The sequence below is a fragment of the Triticum urartu genome, chromosome 3A, assembly GCF_056163025.1.
Source record: "Triticum urartu cultivar PI428250 chromosome 3A, HENAU_Tu73, whole genome shotgun sequence".
NCBI classification, from domain to species: Eukaryota; Viridiplantae; Streptophyta; class Magnoliopsida; order Poales; family Poaceae; genus Triticum; species Triticum urartu.
Genome location: NC_141875.1, coordinates 18972086 through 18998152, shown reverse-complemented (window position 1 = coordinate 18998152; position 26067 = coordinate 18972086). Strand labels below are relative to the sequence as shown.

Genomic DNA, 26067 nt, shown 5'->3' with positions numbered 1-26067 from the left:
GGACTTCTTTTGTGTTCAGTATGCAGCATTCAAAGCGACGTCATCAATTTCCAACATGTTCTGACATCATTTGTTGTTTTTTGGTCATTTACCTAATTCTTTTAGAGAGCTAAATGACCGTGAAATTGAAAATCACTACAAAATGAATCCTGAAAATGTTGAAACTTGGCATGGTATCATCATATCACCCGCATAGCATGCGCGAAAGAGTAGAGAGGGTCACGGCAAAAACTGGACGCACTTCGTGTACAAACTGGACATACTCTTTCGGAGTATCAGGGTTTCGGACGAGAACTCATCTGTTACACAGCCACTTCAATTTTTTTTAAACTTATTTGAACTCCGGACTTCTTTTGTGTTCAGTATGCAGCATTCAAAGCGACGTCATCAATTTCCAACATGTTCTGACATCATTTGTTGTTTTTCGGTCATTTACCTAATTCTTTTAGAGAGCTAAATGACCGTGAAATTGAAAATCACTACAAAATGAATCCTGAAAATGTTAAAACTTGGCATGGTATCATCATATCACCCGCATAGCATGCGCGAAAGAGTAGAGAGGGTCACGGCAAAAACTGGACGCACTTCATGTACAAACTGGACATACTCTTTCGGAGTATCAGGGTTTCGGACGAGAACTCATCTGTTACACGGCCACTTCAATGTTTTTTAAACTTATTTGAACTCCGGACTTCTTTTGTGTTCAGTATGCAGCATTCAAAGCGACGTCATCAATTTCCAACATGTTCTGACATCATTTGTTGTTTTTGGTCATTTACCTAATTGTTCAGTATGCAGCATTCAATTTCCAGAAGAAAATAAATAGAAGAAAATAAATAATGCAGAAAATAAAAAACTATAATTACTCAAAAATAAATATAAGAAAATAAATAATGCAGAAAAGAAAAAACTATATAAAAAACTACTCAAAAATAAATAGAAGAAAATAAGTAATGCAGAAAAGAAAAAACTATATAAAAAATTTGTTGGCACACTGCCCAGTGGGCCTGCCAGACCTAGGGTGTGCAAATGCAGGCCCAGAAGGGCCAGCAGACTCACAGGGCAGCGCGCCCTAATTAATTAGGCCCAGAAGCCTGCTATATATAGAGGAGTTCGAAGAGGTAGCCGCGGCTGGATTTATAAACCAGTGCTGCTGCCCTTCGCCGGGCGAGGTGGGACTAAACTTTGGGGTGGCAGCGCGAGGCCTTTAGTACCGATTGGTGGCTTCAACCGGTACTAAAGACCACCCTTTAGTACCGGTTGGAACCACCAACCGGTACTAAAGGCCTGCTCTTCCCGCCTCTTGGCCTGGCCAAAGTTGGCCTTTAGTACCAGTTGGTAGCTCCAACCGGTACTAAAGGCCTCTCCTATATATACAACACTTACGAAAATTTCAGTTACATCTCCCCACTTTCGTCTCCAACCTCTCGCGACATCGCCGCGCGCCGCTCGAACCCGTCGTCGCCGCCCGTCGCCCGTCGTCCGTCCTCGTCCTCGCTGTCCCCGCCGTTGCCCGTCGTCGTCGTCGTCTCGCGCAGCTGCCCCGAACGCCGCGCGCCGCCGTCCGTCGTTGTCGCGCCGCGGTCCCGTACGTCTCTCGCTCTCGTGTACCCGCGCCGCCGTCCGTCGTCGTCGCACCCGGCCCGTATGCCGGCGCCCCCGCCCCGTACGCCGGCGCCCCCCGCTCGTATGTACGGGGCGGCGGCGTACGGGGCCGCACTGCAGTGTGCGTACATATACGTACACAGACACACACATCCACACATATATACATACACATACATACACACACACATACATTTTTTTACTTATTTTCTGTTTTCTGTTTTTTAGAAAAGTTAATTAGATGATCGAATGTTAGATTAATGTCGAATGTTAGATGAATTAGCTAGATAGAAAATTGTCGAACTAGAGATTTGAACTAGTTGAATAATTAATATAACTAATTTATTTTTAGTAAGAAAATTGTCGAACTAGTTTATTTAGGTTTATGAGATTTGAACTAGTTGAATAATTAATATAACTAGTTTTTTCTTAGTAAGAAAATTTAGGTATCTAAGATTTGATGATCTAATTAAGATATTATTTGTTAATAAGTTTTTCTGTTTATTTAATTTTTTATATATTTTGAGTTTATATAAATGTTACATTAATGTCGAATGTTAGATAAATTAGATAGAAAAGTTAAATATATAGTAATTTCAATTGTTAGAGATGAATATAGTTAGATATATTAATGTCAAATGTTAGATGAATATATATTTGACTAGATATTAATTAATGTTAGATAGTAATAAGTGTTTAATGTTTCACCTATATGAACATATATAGGAAATGTCATCTGACGACAAAAAAGATTTCATTATGTGCGAACACTGTGAAGACCAGCACGGCCTGTGCGACAGAAATTTCCTTGTTGATGGTAGGCGCTTCAGCATCAAGCTCGATGAGACATTCGAAGTGGATACAGTAAGTCACAACGGCAATTATTATTTGAATGCAAAACTTATGCTTCATTTGCTTCAACTTATAATTTTAAAGCATGACTTATGCTTCATTTGCTTCAACTTATAAATTTAAATTTTCACTATTCTACTAGCGCATCCCCTGCCATGCAAGAATTTTTGTCTTGGATAAGATAGGTTTTAGTGCTATAGATGATATGGAGGTAAAGAGAGTTTACTTGAAGACGGAGAATGGGTATACTTTCAACGTCAAATTATATAATGGAGACACATACACCCATTTTGAATGCAAAACTTGGCAAGCACTATGCAAGGCTTATGCATTTGAGCCTGGTATGGTTGTCACATTTGATATTCGTCCGGAAGATGATATTGAAGGTAATATAGACATCTGGGTCGATGTGCAAACACCTCCAGTTCTACCATTATGTGAGTTTTTCTCAACCATGCATGCATATGTTTATGTCTTTGATACAGTTTATTCAAAAATAGTTGACAACTAATTTGTATTGCCAGCTTATTTCGGTTCAAGCAAACATGTCCGGCGCTTGGTAGACAGGACCTACTACTGCCCCGAGGCTCAACTAAACTGCGAGGAGATAAGTCATTATGTTTCATGGCTTGAGGATCTTAATACTATCAAGACAAAAAAATTTCCTGAACTTAGAAATGTTAGTACTCAAAACGTGCGACCAATAGTGATCGTATTGAACTACGGTCACATCTATAATCGAAAGATGGTAAGATTTTTACTATTTGTCCTTAATTAGTGCATCTTTTGCATACATTATTTTTGAAGCTAAACTTTCATTGCTTAGTATATTAATTACTATACGATGTTCTTCAACAGGGACTTCCGATGACAGTTGTGCCTTAGTGGATCGAGACTAAAGGTGACATGTCAATGGTTAGCTTACGGAAAAGATATCCTACATTGCACGTGAGTGCATTCAGAATTTCTGAAAGCGAAGAATGCTTAATAGTGAAATATTGGAGCAAAATTGTTAACGATCATAGAGAAGTACTAGGGGCAGCAAGGAGAAGCGCAACCCAACACTACAAGAAATATGTCAACTTGTGACCACCACTATTGGTCACTGAATGGTCACAAATTTCCATTTGTGACCTTTTTGTGACCAAAAACATAAGGTCAAAAGCTGGCCGTCGTAAACTGACTATAGCGACCTTTCTTCTGGAATGGTCGTAGACGTTTATGACCAAAATACGTCTACTGTGGTGTTTTGGTCACTAGCAACCTCCCCAGGCCACGTAGGCATCCAGCGTGGCAATCTGATGTGGCACAAGATTCAACCCGGTCCAATTCGATTTTCTACATGGGCCTAGCCCAACAATTCAGCCTATTTGTGTTTTTTTTTCATCAATTTTTTGTTGGGTTCATGGGCCAAGCCCAACAGCCATTTATTCTTTTGGGCCAGCCTTTTTCTGAGCTTCTTCCATTTTTTGGGCCTCAGCCTTTTTGCGGTCCATCTAACTTTTTAAATTTTTTAAGACGTTTTTTCTTTCATTTTTTTGTCCAATATTGTTTGGGCTAAGGCCTCTTCCAGCCCATCAATATTTTCAGCCCGCTAATTCAAAGGACTGGACAACAGAGAAACAATTCAGTTTTTTCAATTTTGCTATCAAAGCAACATTTGTTTCACTGTACAATCATACATCATCTGTTGCAGTTACATCTTCATCACATTATCTATACATAAGAAGCAGCAACTAAAAGATTGTCATAACAAACGACAGCCACTCAAAAGAAAGATCACCATCACAGCTCCAGCGACTACTAATATACACTACAACTTCCACTTATGTGCAAACCTACAAGGCCAAACAAAAAAGGAATCGCTGAATATTCAGAGACCACTGCCATGCTGCCGATTGGATTTGGTTGCAGCCCTTCCAGTTTGCTAATGGCATCTCTCCAGCACCATATCTCATAACCTACAAAGAGAACATAAACCAGCATAAGAATTTGAAACTTCTTCTAATTTGAAACTTCCGGTAAACGATAAACTTGAGGTAAATTAGCAGTGAGGATATTGATTACAATGTCCCTCATAATGGTAGAAGCTCAAATGTGAGACAATATTTTGTAATATATAAGCCTTGGCTGCAACTTTCCGCTTAACATGCAGATAAAAATCAGCCACTTATTGCTTATTTCATGCTTCAATTTTTACTTTTAGTTTTGTTAGGATAATCTGTATGCATAGGCACAGTCCTATACTTGTTTGGAAAGTCAAGATATTCATGTCAACAATTATATAGAGCCAAACAATCATCTAAGCATACATACAGAATCCAATCGGTTATACATGTACGCAGACATTAATTCCAAGTATCTAATTAAACCCTGCTATACACACAACGATTTATCAACGATGCTGAATATCATGTCGTTCCATTCAGGACAGCAGCACTGCTCCACTGTTTGATATAAGTGGCTGCTGCATGTCGTGTGTATAGTACTATAGTTTCATCTTCAGACCAATCAACGCCAAGTTTCAAAGAAAATCTGATGATAAGTTGCACCAAGATTTAGCAAGGTGCGTACCTCCAAGTGGATGAGCGAGCTCTGAGACCCACTCCCTGACCCTCTCCGCAGATGCTCCCGTCGAAGCATACTGCATCATAGCAAGCACAAAAATTCAGAAAACTACAGCTGGTGTAAAGATGGACCAAACTACAGTTTAAGTAAAACTATAAGAACACAAAATAAAACTACAAAAACTACAGTTTCAGTAAAACTATAAATTAGTTTAGATTGTGAGAGCATACATGGAAAGTCTGCACCATCAGCAGTAACCATTAACAAAAGAAAATAAATTATGTCGATGCTGGAAATAACATCTCTGGAGTAGTTTTAATTGAAAAAAAATCTATAGAATACTCCAGTAATTAGAGTACATAGCTAAGATGCTGGAAAGAACATCACACAGGCAGGACAAACTACTCCATCTCTGCACTACAGGCAGGAAAAACTATAGGAGTATACAGCTACTCATACGGGAGTACTATGGGCAAGACAAATACAGGAGTAAGATGTTGATCATGTTAGATTCAGACTATCACTGGTAGTGTAATTTTCTACTACATAAACATCTACTGAACCAATGGTGAATAATAGCTTATTGTAGGCAAAATCATTTGGATAACAGTAACTTGTTCAGATAGTCGGAATCAATTAAGCTGCTTAGGCATCTGTGTACGTGATTGTCTTGCAAAGAATCGATCAAAATCACTAGTAGCACAAAGGACCCTCACAGACATTTGTAATAGTACGCAAACTGACCTTGTGCATTGTACATGTAAGGTAAGGTAAATAGAGTTCCCAGCAAACAATGTATTCTAGTTATTAAACAAATGCTCGCCAAGATAATCAGTACAGTGGTGAACCGAACGCAGTAATAATCCAAAGGTGATACTAATAAGCAGTAGGAACCTCCCTACTTTTGTGATATAAAACTAATATCAGACCAATTTTGTACCAAGTTAAAGTTACTTCAGATTGTGAACAGTTAGCTCGACTAACATTTTCTAAACCTTCTAATTATAAGTTCCACAACCTAAACACACTATGCAACCATTTGTGTGCTCTCTGTCAAGCTGAATTTAGGCCTTTCCATGGAGCAGAGAGCATAGATTCGATCACCGGCCTTGTGCCAAGTCCCCCACGCCTTCCCGTGGCGGCCTTCACAACAATGACCTGCAAGCAAAACACACCAAAAACTAAGTCACACATGCATGCTAGTAATCCACTGTCCTATAGTTGTTTGGTTATTATTTTAGATTAATATGAATAATTCAATATGTATTATATGTTTTTAAAAAATGAAGTAAACAAGTTATTCAATATTTCTTGGAAGAAAATACGGCTGGCTGGAGAACCTGCTATCCGAAATGTCTAGACAATGAAAAAGAAGCAGCATTATCATTAACCAGCACAGAAATTTAGTAAAGTGGGAACCCAGTAAGGAGCTATGTATCTTTGTTCTAATAATTTTCACTGTATCTTCAGAGATTGCTCTAAATTCAGGATGGTTCAGCTTTCATTCTAAGATGTGTGCAACATTGCCATCCTTCAGAAGGAAGCTACAGGGAGTCTCAAGGAAATTAAACCTGCAAAGAGGCCGTGATGGAGACATGAGGAAATTGTGCAGAAAATACTACAACCACATTTCCTCATATCACCATCACATATCCACATCCCCTGTGCAGGTGGAATTTGTCACATATCCATATCCACATTCCCCTGCCGAACTAAACTCGTATATGGAAATACAAACCAACAAATCAGACAAACATAGCAATTTCTGCACACTCCAGAGCTGGTGTTACTGACTAAACCAACCTATTTCCTCTAGTATTTCACAGAGATTACAGGTCCGTACACAACAGCGGCTTGATTCCCTTGACAGGGCTAAGCACTACAAAGAAGTCGACCTAGGCAGTACGCGATGGAACTAACAGAGCAGGTGCAGAGGCGATGCTACGCAGACATTACAGAGCGGAATCAACCGGGTTCAGGTGGATGAATCGACATCGCTTCGGCTGGCTCACCAAGGTTGCTCGAGAAGGAAAAGGAATGGACCCAAATCCGTACCTCGGGCTCGGAGGAGCCGACGACCCAGGCTGGTCGACGCCGACGAGCGTGGCCGGCAGGATGCCGAAGACGAAGTCGCCAAAGGAGATGTTGTAGCTCCGAGGCGCGCGTCGTGGTGCTCCTGCCATGGGCGGGCGCGCGAGGACGGTCGGGCTCCTCCCGCTTCTCCTCCAGAGGCCTCCGCCGTGCGCTGCTCCCACGCGAGCCCTGCATGTCACCCAAGGAGAGGAGAGGAGCGCATATGTTAGGAACCGCAGGAGAGGGAGGGGAGGTGCGGAGTGTCGTGCGCGTACGTGGTCGTGGCGGGGCACGCCGCCATCCTGGCCGTGGACTGCCTGCCTGTGGTCGCCGGATCCCAAGGACGGAGTGGTTGGTTGGCTCGGAGTGGATAAGGCTAGGGGAGAACGGGAGGGAGGGAGGAGCTCGATCTCGTCTATGGTGAGGGTCGTCGATGGTGGGCGGTGGCGGATCGAGATCTGAGGGAGGGAGAGGGTGACTTGGAGATGGGGATCTGGGATCGAGGGGCGCGGGAGAGGGTTACTTGGAGATGGGGATCTGGGATCGAGGGGCGCGGGAGAGGGTGGAGCAGCGGCGCTTGGGGGTCGAGCTCCGCCGGAGGGAGGTGGCCGACGCACGCAGGAATGGAGATGGAGGCCGGGGGCTCTGACTTGGATTGGATCTGGGCGGCGGCGGCGATTGGGAGAAGGGGGCTAGGGTTTCATGGGTGGACGAGGATGAGAGGGATACGGGGTGATTCGGGAGGGGGTGAGATCGACGAGGGGGGTGTGGGCTGCCGTCGGATCCGGGCGCATCCGACGGTGCTTAAGCCATGATCCGCGTGAGCTGATTTTAGACCAATCAGAACAGAGTATCCCCTTTGATGATGTTAAGACCATTTAAATTGGTCATAATCGATTGAAAATAAGATTTTGACTCAAGTCTGTTATTTGACTACCTAAGAAATTTATAAAAATATGGAAATAGAAAACCTTCGCATTGTGTCACCAAATGTGAACTACTTTTCAGTAAAAATAACAAACTTTGAATATTGTTAATATCATTAAAAAAGTGTTCTAAGATATGAGTTTTTTGTAAGAGAATCATTTTTCGAGTGTCCAAAATGATATTTTTATAAAGAATCTAGCAAATATTTGTTGCAAATTTGGAGCACATCAATTTTATAATTCACAATCATAGCACGTGTGGAGCACATCAAATACTTTTTCAAGCTTATGTAGTTGTGTTTTTCTATTTGTTTCTCTTGTGTTTTTTGCACAAGGGTGCATTTTGGAATGGCATAGTTCGTTCAAATTATCTCATATTGTGCATAAGGGTGCATATTGGAATGACAAACAATGTTGTCTAAGGAAATTATCTCATACTAGGCCATATTTAATGCACAATTGACCAAATGGTTGGGTGTAAAAAGTTTTGATCCACCTCTCGTGAAAAAGACACATTTTCGCCGATTCAGCTGAAAGCGGGTCAAATTTGAACTGTAGCTGCTTTCTAGTTTGCTCTTTATTTTTTCCAAAAATCATTTCTAGGTACATAAGTATCTATTTTATCAGAGAAACACCAAAAAAATTCCAAGATTCAACCACTAGCTAGGAACGGTCATTCCCACCGTTTTGACCGCATTTTGAAACAGGCATAAAAAAATCAAAAAATTGGGAAACCTTCGCATTGTGTCATTATATGTGGCCAAGTTCCCAGGAAAAATAACAAACTTGTAATACGGCAATTATTTTAAAAAAGTGTTCTCAGAAACGAGCTATCACGTGTGGAGATCAATGGCTTTCAAGCCAAATGATCAATCTTATGGCCACATTCATGGCATAGTTTGCTTAAATGATCTCATATTGTGTACAAGGGTGCATATTGGAATGGCAAACAATGTTGCCTAAGGAAGTTTTCATTTTCTTTGGACGAAAAAACCATTTTCCATTTTTCGAGTGCCCAAAAGGAGGTTTTTTTGTGAAGGACCTCCCAAATAATTGTTGCAAAATTGGACCAAATCATTTTTCTAAAATACTAGGCCATATTTAATGCACAATTGACCAAATGGTTGGGTGTAAAAAGTTTTTATCCACCTCTCGTGAAAAAGACAAATTTTCGCCGATTCAGCTGGAAGCGGGTCAAATTTGAACTGTAGCTGCCTTCTAGTTTGCTCTTTATTTTTTCTAAAAATCATTTCTAGGTATATAAGTATCTATTTTATCAGAGAAACACCAAAAAAATTCCAAGATTCAACCACTAGCTAGGAACGGTCATTCCCGCCGTTTTGACCGCATTTTGAAACGGGCATAAAAAATTCAAAAAAAATCAAAAAAAATTGTGGAGGATGGTTATTTGGGCATAGGAAAGCATTGTAGAAAATTGATACCATTTGGACATGCCAAAGTAGTACTTCCTTCACAATGCTCTTCTATGGACAGAAACTTGGGAAAACTAGTGAGAGAGATTGGATGAATTAAATGAGCTCAAAATTGGTGTAGGTAAGTTACTTAGGTATGGTCATGCGTTGGTAAATTTTCAGATCATTTGGGTAAGCCTAGCTAGTATTTACTTCACAAAGCTTCTCTCGAGGTAGAAACTTTGGAAATTTCCCGAGAAAGATTTAGAAAATTTTGAATTTATGCTACGTTCCCCAACACCCGCATATTCTACAAAGATCTTTATCGGTCAGACCGCATAACAACATACGTTGTTCCCTTTGTCATCGGTACAATACTTGCCCGAGATTCGATCGTCGGTATCCCGATACCTTGTTCAATCTCGTTACCGGCAAGTCTCTTTACTCGTTCGTAACACATCATCCCGTGATCAACTCCTTGGTCACATTGTGCACATTATGATGATGTCCTACCGAGTGGGCCCAGAGATACCTCTCCGTTTACATGGAGTGACAAATCCCAGTCTCGATTCGTGCCAACCCAACACACACTTTCGGAGATACCCGTAGTGTACCTTTATAGCCACCTAGTTACGTTGTGACGTTTGGCACACCCGAAGCACTCCTACGGTATCCGGGAGTTGTACAATCTCATGGTCTAAGGAAATGATACTTGACATTAGAAAAGCTTTAGCATACGAACTACACGATCTAGTGCTATGCTTAGGATTGGGTCTTGTCCATCACATCATTCTCCTAATGATGTGATCCCGTTATCAACGACATCCAATGTCCATGGTCAGGAAACCGTAACCATCTATTGATCAACGAGCTAGTCAACTAGAGGCTTACTAGGGACATGGTGTTGTCTATGTATCCACACATGTATTTGAGTTTCCTATCAATACAATTCTAGCATGGATAATAAACGATTATCATGAACAAGGAAATATAATAATAATCAATTTATTATTGCCTCTAGGGCATATTTCCAACAGTCTCCCACTTGCACTAGAGTCAATAATCCAGTTCACATCGCCATGTGATTAACACTCACAGGTCACATCGCCATGTGACTAACACCCAAGAGTTTACTAGAGTCAGTAGTCTAGTTCACATCACTATGTGATTAACACTCAATGAGTTCTAGGTTTGATCATGTTGCTTGTGAGAGAGGTTTTAGTAAACGGGTCTGCAACATTCAGATCCGTATGTACTTCGCAAATTTCTATGTCATCTTGTAGATGCAACTACTACGCTACATTTGGAGCCATTCCAAATAACTGTTCTACTTGGAGCTATTCTAAATTGTTGCTCCATTATACGTATCCGGTATCTCTACTCAGAGCTATCCGGATAGGTGTTAAGCTTGCATCGACGTAACCCTTTACGACGAACTCTTTTACCACCTCCATAATCGAGAAAAATTCCTTAGTCCACTAGTTACTAAGGATAACTTTGACCGCTGTCCTGTGATCCATTCTTGGATCACTCTTGTACCCCTTGACTGACTCATGGCAAGGCACACTTCAGGTGCGGTACACAGCATAGCATACTGTAGAGCCTACGTCTTAAGCATAGGGGACAACCTTCGTCCTTTCTCTCTATTCTGCCGTGGTCGAGCTTTAAGTCTTAACTTCATACCTTACCACTCAGGCAAGAACTCCTTCTTTGACTGATCCATCTTGAACACCTTCAAGATCATGTCAAGGTATGTGCTCATTTGAAAGTACTATTAAGCGTTTTGATCTATCCTTATAGATCTTGATGCTCAATGTTCAAGTAGCTTAATCCAGGCTTTCCATTGAAAAAACACTTTCCAAATAACCCTATATGCTTTCCAGAAATTCTACGTCATTTCTGATCCATAATATGTCAACAACATATACTCATCAGAAATTCTATAGTGCTCCCACTCACTTCTTTGGAAATACAAGTTTCTCATAAACTTTGTATACACCCAAAATCTTTGATCATCTCATCAAAGCATACATTCCAACTCCGAGATGCTTACTCCAGTCCTCAGAAGGATTGCTGGAGCTTTGCATACTTATTAGCATATTTCAGGATTGACAAAACCTTCCGGTTGTATCACATACAACCTTTCCTCAAAAATCATCGAGGAAACAATGTTTTGATATCCTATCTGCAAGATTTCATAAATGATGCAGTAATTGCTAATATAATTCCAACAGACTCTTAGCATCGCTACGAGTGAGAAAGTCTCATCGTAGTCAACTCCTTGAACTTGTCGGAAAACATCTTAACGACAAGTCGAGCTTTCTCAATGGTGACATTTACCATCATTGTCCGTCTTCCTTTTAAAATCCATATGTACCTAACAGCCTTACGACCATCAAGTAGTTCTTCCAAAGTCTACACTTTGTTTTCATACATGGATCCTATCTCAGATTTTATGGCCTCGAGCCATTTATCGGAATCCGGGCCCACCATCGCTTCTCCATAGCTCGTAGGTTCATTGTTGTCTAGCAACATGACTTCCAAGACAGGATCACGTACCACTCTGATGTAGTACGCATCCTTGTCATCCCATGAGGTTTGGTAGTGACTTGATCTGAAGTTTCATGATCACTATCATAAGCTTCCACTTCAATTGGTGTAGGTGCCACAGGAACAACTTCCTGTGCCCTGCCACACACTAGTTGAAGAGACGGTTCAATAACCTCATCAAGTCTCCACCATCCTCCCACTCAATTCTTCCGAGAGAAACTTTTCCTCGAGAAAGGACCCGATTCTAGAAACAATCCCTTATTGCTTTCGGTTCTGAGACAGGAGGTATACCCAACTGTTTTGGGTGTCCTATGAAGATGCATTTATCCGCTTTGGGTTCGAGCTTATCAGCCTGAAACTTTTTCACATAAGCGTCGCAGCCCCAAACTTTTAAGAAATGACAGCTTAGGTTTCTCTAAACCATAGTTCATACGGTGTCATCTCATCGGAATTACGTGGTGCCCCTTTTAAAGTGAATGTGGTTGTCTCTAATGCCTAACCCATAAACTAATGTGGTAATTCGATAAGAGACATCATGGTATGCATCATATCCAATAGGGTGCAATTATGATGTTCGGACACACCATCACGCTATGGTGTTCCAGGCTGTATTAGTTGTGAAACAATTTCCACAATGTCTTAATTCTATGCCAAACTCGTAATTCAGATATTCATCTCTATGATCATATCATAGATATTTTATCCTCTTGTCAAGACGATCTTTCAACTTCACCCTGAAATTACTTGAACCTTTCAATAATTCAGACTCGTGATTCATCAAGTAAATATACTCAACATCTACTCAAATCATCTGTGAAGTAAGAACATAACGATATCCGCTACATGCCTCAGCACTCATTGGACTGCACACATCAAAATGTATTACTTCCAACAAGTTGCTTTCTAGTTCCATTTTACTGAAAACGAGGCTTTCAGTCATCTTGCCCATGTGGTATGATTTGCATGTCTCAAGTGATTCAAAATCAAGTGAGTCCAAACTGTCCATTTGCATGGAGTTTCTTCATGCATATACACCAATAGACATGGTTCGCATGCCTCAAACTTTTCAAAAACGAGTGAGCCCAAAGATCCATCAACATGGAGCTTCTTCATGCGTTTTATACCGATATGACTTACGTGGCAGTGCCACAAGTAGGTGGTACTATCATTACTATCTTTTGGCATGAACATGTGTATCACTACGATCGAGATTCAATAAACCATTCATTTTAGGTGTAAGACCATTGAAGGTATTATTCAAATAAACAGAGTAACCATTATTCTCCTTAAATGAATAGCCGTATTGCGATAGACATAATCCAATCATGTCTATGCTCAACGCAAACACCAATCTCGATGGTAGAGGGAGCGTACGATATTTGATCAACCTTGGAAATACTTCCAACACATATCGTCATCTCACCTTTAGCTAGTCTCCGTTTATTCCGTAGCTTTTGTTTCGAGTTACTAGCACTTAGCAACCGAACCGGTATCTAATACCCTGGTGCTACTAGGAGTACTAGTAAAGTACACATTAACACAATGTACATCCAATATACTTCTATCGACCTTGCCAGCCTTCTTATCTACCAAGTATCTAGGGTAACTCTGCTCCAGTGGCTGTTCCCCTTATTACAGAAGCACTTAGTCTCGGGTTTGGGTTCAACCTTGGGTTTCTTCACTAGAGCAGCAGCTGATTTGCCGTTTCATGAAGTATCCCTTCTTGCCCTTGCCCTTCTTGAAACTAGTGGTTTCACCAACAATTGATGCTCCTTCTTGATTTCTACTTTTGTGGTGTCAAACATCACGAATGTCTCAAGGATCATCATATATGTCCCTGATATATTATAGTTCATCATGAAGCTCAGGCAGCTTGGTGGTAATGACTTCGGAGAACCATCACTATTTCATCTGGAAGATCAACTCCCACTCGATTCAAGCGATTGTTGTACTCAGACAATCTGAGCACAAGTTCAACAATTGAGCTTTTCTCCCTTAGTTTGCAGGCTAAGAAAATCATCGGAGGTCTTATACCTCTTGACGTGGGCACGAGCCTGAAATCCCAATTTCAGCTCTCGAAACATCTCATATGTTTCGCGACGTTTCAAAACGTCTTCGGTGCCTCAACTCTAAACCGTTAACTGAACTATCACGTAGTTATCAAAATGTGTATGTCAGATGTTCGCAACATCCACAGACGATGTTCGAGGTTCAGCACACTGAGCGGTGCATTAAGGACATAAGCCTTCTATGAAGCAATGAGGATAATCCTCAGTTTACGGACCTAGTCCGCATAATTGCTACTGTCAACTTTCAACTAAATTTTCTCTAGGAACATAACTAAACAGTAGAACTGAAGCGCGAGCTACGACATAATTTGCGAAGATCTTTTGACTATGTTCAGGATAATTAAGTTCATCTTATGAACTCCCACTCAGATAGACATCCCTCTAGTCATCTAAGTGATTACATGATCCGAGTCAACTAGGCCGTGTCCGATCATCACGTGAGACGGACTAGTCAACATCGGTGAACATCTTCATGTTGATCGTATCTACCATACGACTCATGCTCGACCTTTCGGTCTTCTGTGTTTCGAGGCCATGTCTGTACACATGCTAGGCTCGTCAAGTCAACCTAAGTGTTTCACGTGTGTAAATCTGTCTTACACCCGTTGTATGTGAACGTTAGAATCTAACACCCGATCATCACGTGGTGCTTCGAAACAACGAACTGTCGCAACGGTGCACAGTTAGGGGGAACACTTTCTTGAAATTATTATGAGGGATCATCTTATTTACTACCGTCGTTCTAAGTAAACAAGATGCATAAACATGATAAACATCACATGCAATCAAATAATAGTGACATGATATGGCCAATATCATATAGCTCCTTTGATCTCCATCTTGGGGCTCCATGATCATCTTGTCACCAGCATGACACCATGATCTCCATCATCATGATCTCTATCATCGTGTCTTCATGAAGTTGTCTCGTCAACTATTACTTCTACTACTATAGCTAACGGTTAGCAATAAAGTAAAGTAATTACATGACGTTTATGTTGACACGCAGGTCATAAATAAATTAAGACAACTCCTATGGCTCCTGCCGGTTGTCATACTCATCGACATGCAAGTCGTGATTCCTATTACAAGAACATGATCAATCTCATACATCACATATATCATTCATCACATCCTTTTGGCCATATCACATCACATAGCATACCCTGCAAAAACAAGTTAGACGTCCTCTAATTGTTGTTTGCATGTTTTACGTGGCTGCTATGGGTTTCTAGCAAGAACGTTTCTTACCTACGCAAAGACCACAACATGATATGCCAATTGCTATTTACCCTTCATAAGGACCCTTTTCATCGAATCCGATCCGACTAAAGTGGGAGAGACAGACACCCGCTAGCCACCTTATGCAACTAGTGCATGTCAGTCGGTGGAACCAGTCTCACGTAAGAGTACGTGTAAGGTCGGTCCGGGCTGCTTCATCCCACGATGCCGTCGAATCAAGATAAGACTAGTAACGGCAAGCATATTGAACAAAATCAACGCCCACAACTACTTTGTGTTCTACTCGTGCATAGAAACTACGCATAGACCTAGCTCATGATGCCACTGTTGGGGAACGTAGCATAAATTCAAAATTTTCCTACGTGTCACCAAGATCTATCTATGGAGTCATCTAGCAACGAGGGAGGAGTGGATCTACATACCCTTGTAGATCGCGCGCGGAAGCGTTCAAGAGAACGGGGTTGATGGAGTCGTACTCGTCGTGATCCAAATCACCGGAGATCCTAGTGCCGAACGGACGGCACCTCCGCGTTCAACACACGTACAGCCCGACGATGTCTCCCACGCCTTGATCCAGCAAGGAGAGAGGGAGAGGTTGAGGAAGACTCCATCCAGCAGCAGCACAACGGCGTGGTGGTGGTGGAGGAGCGTGGTAATCCTGCAGGGCTTCGCCAAGCACCACGGGAGAGGAGAAGTACTTGGGAGAAGGGGAGGGCTGCACCAGAACATTGGTATGGCTGCCCTCCCACCCCCCACATATATATAGGGGCAAGGGAGAGAGGGGGGGCGCAGCCTTGGCCCTTCCTCCAAGGAAGGGTGCGGCCAGGGAGGAGTCCCTCCTCCCCAAGGCACCTAGGAGGTGCCTTCCCCCTTTAGGACTCTTCCTTTTCCCCTTCTCTTGGCGCATGGGCCTCTTGGGGCTGGTGCCCTTAGCCCATATAGGCCAAGGCGCACCCCCTATAGCCCATGTGGCCCCTCGGGGTAGGTGGCCCCACCCGGTGGACCCCCCAGAACCCTTCCGGTGGTCCCGGTACAATACCGGTGACCCCGAAACTTGTCCCGATGGCCGAAATAGCACTTCCTATATATAATTATTTACCTCCGGACCATTCCGGAACTCCTCGTGACGTCCGGGATCTCATTCGGGACTCTGAACAACTTTTGGGTTACCACACACAAACTTCCTTTATAACCCTAGCGTCATCGAACCTTAAGTGTGTAGACCCTACGGGTTCGGGAGACATGCAGACATGACCGAGATGACTCTCCGGTCAATAACCAACAGCGGGATCTGGATACCCATGTTGGCTCCCACATGTTCCACGATGATCTCATCGGATGAACCACGATGTCAAGGACTTAATCAATCCCGTATACAATTCCCTTTGTCTATCGGTACAATACTTGCCCGAGATTCGATCATCGGTATCCCGATACCTTGTTCAATCTCGTTACCGGCAAGTCTCTTTACTCGTTCCGTAACACATCATCCCGTGATCAACTCCTTGGTCACATTGTGCACATTATGATGATGTCCTACCGAGTGGGCCCAGAGATACCTCTCCGTTTACACGGAGTGACAAATCCCAGTCTCGATTCGTGCCAACCCAACAGACACTTTCGGAGATACCCGTAGTGTACCTTTATAGCCACCCAGTTACGTTGTGACGTTTGGCACACCCAAAGCACTCCTACTGTATCCGAGAGTTGCACAATCTCATGGTCTAAGGAAATGATACTTGACATTAGAAAAGCTTTAGCATACGAACTACACGATCTAGTGCTATGCTTAGGATTGGGTCTTGTCCATCACATCATTCTCCTAATGATGTGATCCCGTTATCAACGACATCCAATGTCCATGGTCAGGAAACCGTAACCATCTATTGATCAACGAGCTAGTCAACTAGAGGCTTACTAGGGACATGGTGTTGTCTATATATCCACACATGTATCTGAGTTTCCTATCAATACAATTCTAGCATGGATAATAAACGATTATCATGAACAAGGAAATATAATAATAATCAATTTATTATTGCCTCTAGGGCATATTTCCAACAGTGGGAGCCAATATGAGCATCCAGGTTCCGCTATTGGTTATTGACCGGAGACGAGTCTCGGTCATGTCTACATTGTTCTCGAACCCGTAGGGTCCGCACGCTTAAGGTTTCGATGATAGTTATATTATGAGTTTATGCATTTTGATGTACCGAAGTTTGTTCGGAGTCCCGGATGTGATCACGGACATGACGAGGAGTCTCAAAATTGTTGAGACATAAAGATTGATATATTGGAAGCCTATATTTGGATATCGGAAGTGTTCCGGGTGAAATCGGGATTTTACCGGAGTACCGGGAGGTTACCGGAACCCCCCGGGAGGTATATGGGCCTTAGTGGGCTTTAGTGGAAGAGAGGAGAGGTGGCCAGGGCTGGGCCGCGCGCCCCTCCCCCCCTAGTCCGAATAGGACAAGGAGAGGGGGCGGCGCCCCCCCCCCCCTTCCTTCTCTCTCTCCTCTTTCCCCCTCCCGAATCCTATTCCAACTAGGAAAGGGGGGGAATCCTATTCCCAGTGGGAGTAGGACTCCTCCTGGCGCGCCCTCCTCCTGGCCGGCCGCACCCCCCCCCCCCTTGATCCTTTATATACGGGGCAGGGGCACCCCTAGACACACAAGTTGATCCACGTGATCATATTCTTAGCCGTGTGCGGTGCCCCCTTCCACCATAATCCTCGATAATATTGTAGCGGTGCTTAGGCGAAGCCCTGCAACGGTAGTACATCAAGATCGTCACCACGCCGTCGTGCTGACGGAACTCTTCCCTGACACTTTGCTGGATCGGAGTCCGGGGATCGTCATCGAGCTGAACGTGTGCTAGAACTCGGAGGTGCCGTAGTTTCGGTGCTTGATCGGTCGGGCCGTGAAGACGTACGACTACATCAACCGCATTGTGCTAACGCTTCCGCTGTCGGTCTACAAGGGTACGTAGATCACACTCTCCTCTCTCGTTGCTATGCATCACCATGATCTTGCGTGTGCGTAGGAAATTTTTTGAAATTAGTACGTTCCCCAACACCGTTAACTTTTGTGTGAATAGCATGATAACTCACACGTCGCACACCTGATAATTTATGTATCCCGATCCTGATAACTTTGCCATGGGGTGTGTGTGGGGGGGGGGGGTTGATGAAATACATACCCCCTGGTAACTTTTTATGTGAATAGCATGGTTAACTCACATATCACAGACATGCTAACTTGTGTACATCAGTCCTGATAACTTTGGCATGGGGGGAGGGGTTGATGAAATATCTCCTCGGTAACTTTTGTGTGAATAGTATGGTAACTCACACATCTCAGACCTGATAACGTATGTGCCTCGGTCCTGATAACATTGGCAAGGGAGTTGTTTAATAACATACCCCGACACCTTTCGTGTAATTTTTTGGTACTATACGCATCATATACGTGATAACACATGCACAATCACCACAGTAACTTTAACCCAAGCTGATAAGAAGGTTAGAACGTTTATGCCCTGGTAATATCTGTATAAACAACGTGGTAATATATGTAGCACATGTGTGATAAATTACTTAGCCCAGAACTGGTAACTTTTGATCTAAAATAAAAGTCGTCGGAACATATCAACATAGTATCTAGTTTCGATGCCTTCTTCGCCGTGTTTTTTTATGAAAACAATTTTTTGATCGGACCGAAGATTTGAGCTACAAAACATTTTGAAATTTGAAAATAAGGGGGAATCAAGGATGATATCAACTTTTCGGTCTTCTAAATCATTTGCACAGGGGAGAATTGGAGGACCACTTTTTATGCCCCGGTAATTTCTATATAAATAAGATGGTAACTTATGTATCATATATGTGATAACTTACTTAGTGCGGGTTTGGTAACTTTTGACCCGAAAAAAAAGTCATCGAAACATACCAACATGGGATCTAGTTTCGAAGGCCTCGTCGTGTTCAATCGGAGCGGCGGTTTGAGCTACAAAACGTTTTGAATATAAAATTTTAGATGGAATCTTTCTTTTTTTCTCTCGATGAGGTCAACTGGGCCTGGTCCGAAGCCTTGCACTTACCTGGGTCCATAAAATCTTTTGGTAATGGGCCAGTTTCTGTTAGAATCGAACGAGAAACTCAGAAACGATCGAAGAAAACAGGAAAAGCGGGACGATCGAAGGAATCATAGCTAGCACAGTCCAAAAAGAAAAGGCTGTAAACCTAATCTTAGGCTGCCATGGACACCGTCTTCAAGTTGGATCATGTATGTTGTGAATATATACACACCTATCTCCTCAATTACCAGCGATTCCGAGCTCTAATACTACATCGTAGTGTTTGTTTCTTTTGTCTTCTGTGTTTTTTGCTTCCTTCTCCACTTACGCCATGATGACTTCCAATGAGCAGAAAAGCAATGAGGCACCGACTCCTGAGCTGCCGGACGAGCTTGTTTCAGAGATCCTGAACCGACTGCCGGTCAACTTTCTCCTGTGTTTCAAGTGCATCAACAAGGCCTTGGGTGCAACCATATCTGACACCTCCTTCGTCCAACGACACCTCAATATATCCGCCCGCAGATGGAAGCAGAACCCATCTTTGCTCATCACCCGACACAACCTGGATCGCGACAGCAAAGGAAACATTGGGTTCTACCAGAGTGGTAGCGAGGCGCCTCCGAGGCATGGCCCATGCACAGCAGGGACTTTACCAGCGAGTTTCAGTTGCCTCGCTTCTTCCCCCATTGTGACAGACTGGTGCTTTTCCCCACAGACACCAAGGCGTACCTCTTCAACCCCGCCACCAGGTATGTCGTCACGCTACCCGAGAGCAGCCAGGGCAATGTTCCCCCTTCTCTCCGCCCCATGATCTTCGCACTGGCATGTACAAGGTAGTCCGGTTCTTCATTCGTTTGAGAGATAATAAATTCAACAACGGGGTGGAGGTGTGCACCGTGGGCGACCCTGCTCCTCCTTGATGGAGGGAAATCATGGTGAATAGGTGGTACCACGCTGATCCATGGGTGAACGCGCAATCTGTGAATGGGGGTGTGTACTGGATCGTCAACATCAGTACCAACCTGGAGCCGCACCCACGCCACCTCCTCCGCTTCGGCTTGAATGATGAGGCCTTGAGCGTCACCCATATTCCTTCTGATCTGTCGGACCTCGGGATCGATGGCGGCAACAAAGATGTTGAACACTTGAACTTGAGTGTGTTGCACGGGGAGTTGTGTCTAACCGGTTATCGCGTCAATGAGACTAGTGAGGTGCATCGGCCAGTGATGGTCTGGGCGCTCGTGGAAGACGGGGACAGCTCCGTGTGGGAACCGCGTTACACGTTGCATGGCATGGGCCCGTGCTAGGCAGTCGCTCTTCTTCCGGGCACGCTGATGCTACGGTCCAATGTCAACCTCTGCCTCTACGATCTGCAGACACGTGAGCTGACAAATGCTTGTGAATTGAGTAGCCTGAGATACCGGTATCATCATGTCTTGACCATATCACACCACAGCAAACCCTGTAAAAATAAGTTAGACGTCCTCTACTTTGTTGTTGCAAGTTTTACGTGACTGCTACGGGCTTCTAGCAAGAACCGTTCTTACCTACGCATCAAAACCACAACGATTTTTCGTCAAGTGTGTTGTTTTAACCTTCAACAAGGACCGGGCATAGTCAAACTCGATTCAACTAAAGCTGAAGAAACAGACACCCACTAGCCACCTGTGTGCGAAGCACGTCGGTAGAACCAGTCTGATGAACACGTTCATGTAATATCGGTCTGGGCCGCTTCATCCAACAATACCGCCGAATCAAAGTAAGACATGCTGGTAAGCAGTATGACTATTATCTCACACAACTCATTGTGTTCTACTCGTGCATATAATATCTACGCATAGACCTGGCTCGGATGCCATTGTTGGGGAACGTAGTATTTCAAAAAAATTGCCTACGATCACGCAAGATCTATCTAGGAGAAGCATAGCAACGAGCAGGGAGAGTGTGTCTACGTACCCTCGTAGACCGAAAGCGGAAGCGTTTAGTAACGCGGTTGATGTAGTCGAACGTCTTCGCGATCCAACCGATTCAAGTACCAAACGTACGGCACCTCCGCGAACAGCACACGTTCAGCTCGGTGACGTCCCTCGTACTCTTGATTCAGCTGAGGCCGAAGGAGAGTTCTGTCAGCATGACGGCATGATGACGATGATGATACTTCTTCAACGTTATACCCTACGCGAAAAGTCTTTTTCCAGTCGGCACTCACCGGGCCTCAACTTCTCCTGGTGCGGGAGTGCCTCCATGAACGGAGGAGATTAAATATGGAAGCTGATAGTCATAGGTTAGTTCATTATTCTATTTGGTTCATGCGACCAGATGGTTTTTGTAAATACATGCCAGCGAGTTCTAAAAAAATAAATAATCTATCAAGCACTTCACTTGCTCCGATAGAAACTTTGAAAATTCTAAAAATCAGAACAAAGCGATCATCGCTTGAGTCGGAACCGGTTTGTGTATTTTGTTCATTTGTATATCCGTGCTTTGATCGCCACTCGATGATGCAGAGTCATGCGCATGGCCATCGTTTCTGTAAACTACTATGAACTATAGGTTTATTTAGCTTCAATCTTCTGAAACTAGTGGATTTCACCTTGCCCGGCTCCCTGCCACCGCCAGCTCAAAACCTCAAATCGTTGGTGGGAACAGCCAGGTTGGAGACCATGGACTATCCACTGAAGATAACGTGGCCGACTCCAGCGGTGGCAACGTCTCTACTATCGTCCCATCTCTCATGTTGTACACCCCCAATTCGAGCTCCGTGATGGTAGCGTTCCTGGCCCTTGGGCCGAGCCTTGGACGCTCACTCATAAAGTAGATGCAATCTTCCCTAGCTCTGATGCCGCTGGCGGCCGGAGTGACTCGGAGCATCCCTCGCTGACGAAGAGGGCACGTCCCATGAGCGTGTCGACCTCCCTCCACCGTCCATGGCCGTCGCCCAGGTCCAGGTCGGCCACCTAGAAGACCTCAAACTGAGACGGCAAATACGTATGTCGATAGGTCATGTGATCAATCGTGTGTTCGACCATGAGTAGCCGGTCGCCGGAGGAGACCGGGTAGAAGCAGACTTGGCATACGCGGTTGTAGCCCTAGTCGACTCTTGTTGGCGGTGTTCTGCTACGTATGCATTGGACGGATTCTCCTGTGGCCATGTCCAGGGCATGGAGCTCGTAGCTCTGACGCAGCACTTCTGACGCGAGGATGTAGAGCTCTCCTTTGAAGAGCGTGATGTCGATGGCGCGTCCGGGGAATTCAGGAGGAGGCGCCCACACAATGCGCATCGTTCCGCCTCCGCTTCCGCTTGTCAACTCACCACCACACCACCACAACGCTTGTCAGCTCAAGAAAACGTGAATCACAATGCCACAAGATCTGACAGCTGACAAAGTGAATGAAACCAAATTAAAATTCAGCTAGCTGAGTTATAGCAAAACCATAAATATAGGTATCAGATTTGAGATACACAGATGTGGATGATACTTTTTGAGTGGCCGGCCAGTGCCCGCAGACGCATCCGGACGTATCCATGAGTGTTTGAGGGATCGAATTTACAAGTCCGGCTCTAGATGCTCTGAGTGGCGAAAGGGCTACATCCGGCACCTTTGAGCCAAAATGCACGCGTCAACTTTTCGTTGTGCCGAGTGCCACCATGATGGAAGGAGATCAAATATGAAAGCTCATAGTTATAGGTTAGTTCGTTTTTCTATTAGGTTCATGCGACCAGAAGATTTTTTTATGCCTGTAAACATTGCTACGTAAATCAGTACAAGACAGCGAGTTCTCAACAATGTTCCACTTTTTGTGGAGTATGGCTCTTGGCGTACACTGTATTTGCCGAGTGTCAGTGATCTGGCTCTCGGCGTAGCCCAAAGCACTCGGCGGACATACTTTTTCTTGTAATGTTAATATGCAAGACCAACTTCATGGCAAAAATAAAAATAAAAATAGAAATAAAAGTATGCAAGAGCAACTGCTAGAGAAACAACACTAGGATTGTTATCTCCACTGTCGAAACTGTATACGTTCTTGTGTTCCCTATTGTATCTCGATAGATTAACCTTCGTTCTCATACCTATCTTACTGTTAGATTTAGCATTACGATAGAGACCTATGGTCCTCCGCTATATGAAACAACAACCACCACAAAACAGTCGGAGTACGATGCTGCTGGCCAAACCGACTCCCGCCGCTTAACATTCTGGAGTTCTTGTTCCCAAGGGCGATGTTTGACATGTCGCTGATGTCTTTGTCTACCTCGCCGTCCTCGTTTTCCAAGATGAAACTGGTGCATGCCCACCACGAACACCACATGACTCGCGCACTACGGGAGGTCTCGACTCCAGCTTGTATTCGGCGGCAGCCATGAAGAATTAGGTTTAGGGAAGGAAGGAGGCATATATAGTTTAGGGAACGGGCAGACCGGGGTGTTGATTCGTGGTTGTGATTAACGGGGCCATGGAAAAAGAAAAAGAAGAGTCATGCAGATCGTGGGATGGAGAACAAATCAACGGCTCGGAGCTAGTCCGGTGGATTGATAGGATCAGTCATCTGAGGTGGAGAGTTTCCATTGCTAGTTTAGTTTTCCACACACGTGGTAGAGAAAAAGTCATGCACAGGCACGCAAAGTCACCGCCGTAGTGACAGACTCATCTTGCGCTAGGCACACGTAAATCCGATACAAATCCAACACCGTCTAACCTTGTTTTGTTTCAGAAAAAAAAGGTGTAAACCTAATCTTAGGCTGCCATGGACACCGTCTTCAAGTGGGAAACCTCAGGTATGTTGTGTATATATATGCACACACGTATACCCACAACTACTAGCAATCCCGAGCTGTTTCTTTCTTTTTCCTCCTATATGTTTTTCCCTACTTCTCCATGGACGCCATGACGACTTACCGAAATAGGCTTACGCCCCGCTATATTGATATAGCAACCACCTGATACAACCAATGAGCAGAAAAGGAATAAGGAACCGACTCCTGAGCTGCCGGACGAGGTTGTTTCAGAGATCATGACCCGACTGCCCATCAAGTCTCTTATTCGCTTCAAGTGCGTCAGCAAGGCCTGGTGCACAGCCATATCGGACTCCTCCTTCGTCCTGTCGCACCTCAAGATATCCATCTCCAGATGGGAGCAGAACCCATCCTTGCTCATCACCCCGCACACCCAATGGCAGCAAGGCGCCTCCGACGCTTCGCTCGTACACGCATCGGACTTCACCGGCAAGTTTTGTTTGTTTCTCTGCTTCTGCCACTGCGACGGCCTTGTGCTCGTCTCGACGGACACCAAGATGTACCTCATCAACCCGGCCACCAGGGGCATCGTCACGCTTCCGGAGAGCAGCCACTACCTGGTACCCGCTTCCATCCACCGCCCCATTGCGTTCGGTCATGATCTTCGCACTAGCATGTACAAGGTAGTCCAGTTCTTCTTTGCTTGGAGAGACTATAAATTCTATATGGGAGTAGAGGTGTGCACCGTGGGCGACCCTGCTACTCCTGCATGGAGGGAAATCACGGCAGATCGATGGTACCATGCCGTGTCATGGGTGACAGCGCAATCTGTCAATGGGGGTGTGTAATGGATCGTCGATGTCGATGATACCGACCGCGGCCTCCTCTGCTTCGGCTTGGAGAATGAGGCGTTGAACCTCACTCATTTGCCTTCTGATCTGTCGGACCCTGAAGACGATGACGACAATGTTGATAAACACTTCAAGTTGAGTGTGTTGCACGGGGAGTTGTGTCTAACTGGTTATCGCGTCAAGGAGCCTAATGATGAGCATCGGCTGGTGGTGATCTGGGCGCTCGTGGAAGAAGATGGGGCAACATCTATGTGGGAACCACGTTACACGTTGTATCTCATGAACCTGTTGCACCCAGTCGCTTTTCTTCCAGGCCCGGGCACGTTGTTGCTATGGTACAATGGCGGGCTCTGCCTCTATAATATGCAATCACGTGAGCTGACAAATGCTTGTGAGTTGAGCAGGCTAAGATACCTTCGTCATGGGTCAGGCGAACTTGAGCGTGATTGGAAGGATGTGCACTTCTTCAACGTGATACTCTATACAGAAAGTCTTGTTTCAGTCGGTGCTCACCCGGCCTGACTCTCTGATAGCCTTCGCCCTCCCCGCCCCGCCCTTCTTTTTCTGAGATACTTATTTTTCTTTTCTTTTTGGTGAGCTTCATAGGGATGAGTGTATGCGTGTTTATATGAGTTGTGTTAAAAAAGAAGGAGGAGATCAAATATAAAAGCTCATAGTCATAGGTCAGTCTTATTTTTGGTTCATGCGACCAGATGATTTTTGTGAATACTACAGGTCAACGAGTTTTGAAAAATACTCCCTGCGTAAATTAATATAAAAGCGTTTAGATCACTATTTTAAATAGTGATCTAGACACTTTTATATTAGTTTACAAAGGGAGTAATAACCTATTCGACCATAATACTTGCTCTAACAAAAACTCTTAAAAACAAAACAAAGGGATTATCTCTTGCCGAACCACTTATGTATTTCATTCATTTTTATCATCCGTGCTTTGATCGCCACTCGATGAGGCAGAGGGCGACAGAGTCACGCGCAAGCATATAGCTGTCGACCTGCTCAACAAAGCGAAAATGCTACACTCATGAGTAATGCTAGAGGTACATAGAATTACACGGTTTTTACAAGATCCTTCTTGCTAGTTAAACC

General features: G+C 44.1%; 2 pseudogenes; both read left to right on the top strand.

Moving 5' to 3' along the window:
• The first annotated feature begins 19702 nt into the window (after nucleotides 1-19702).
• Nucleotides 19703-21924, top strand: LOC147977927 (F-box/kelch-repeat protein At2g43270-like; annotated as a pseudogene).
• A 1902-nt stretch (nucleotides 21925-23826) lies between these two features.
• LOC147977926 (putative F-box/kelch-repeat protein At1g12870) lies at nucleotides 23827-25479 on the top strand (annotated as a pseudogene).
• Nucleotides 25480-26067: the final 588 nt, after the last annotated feature.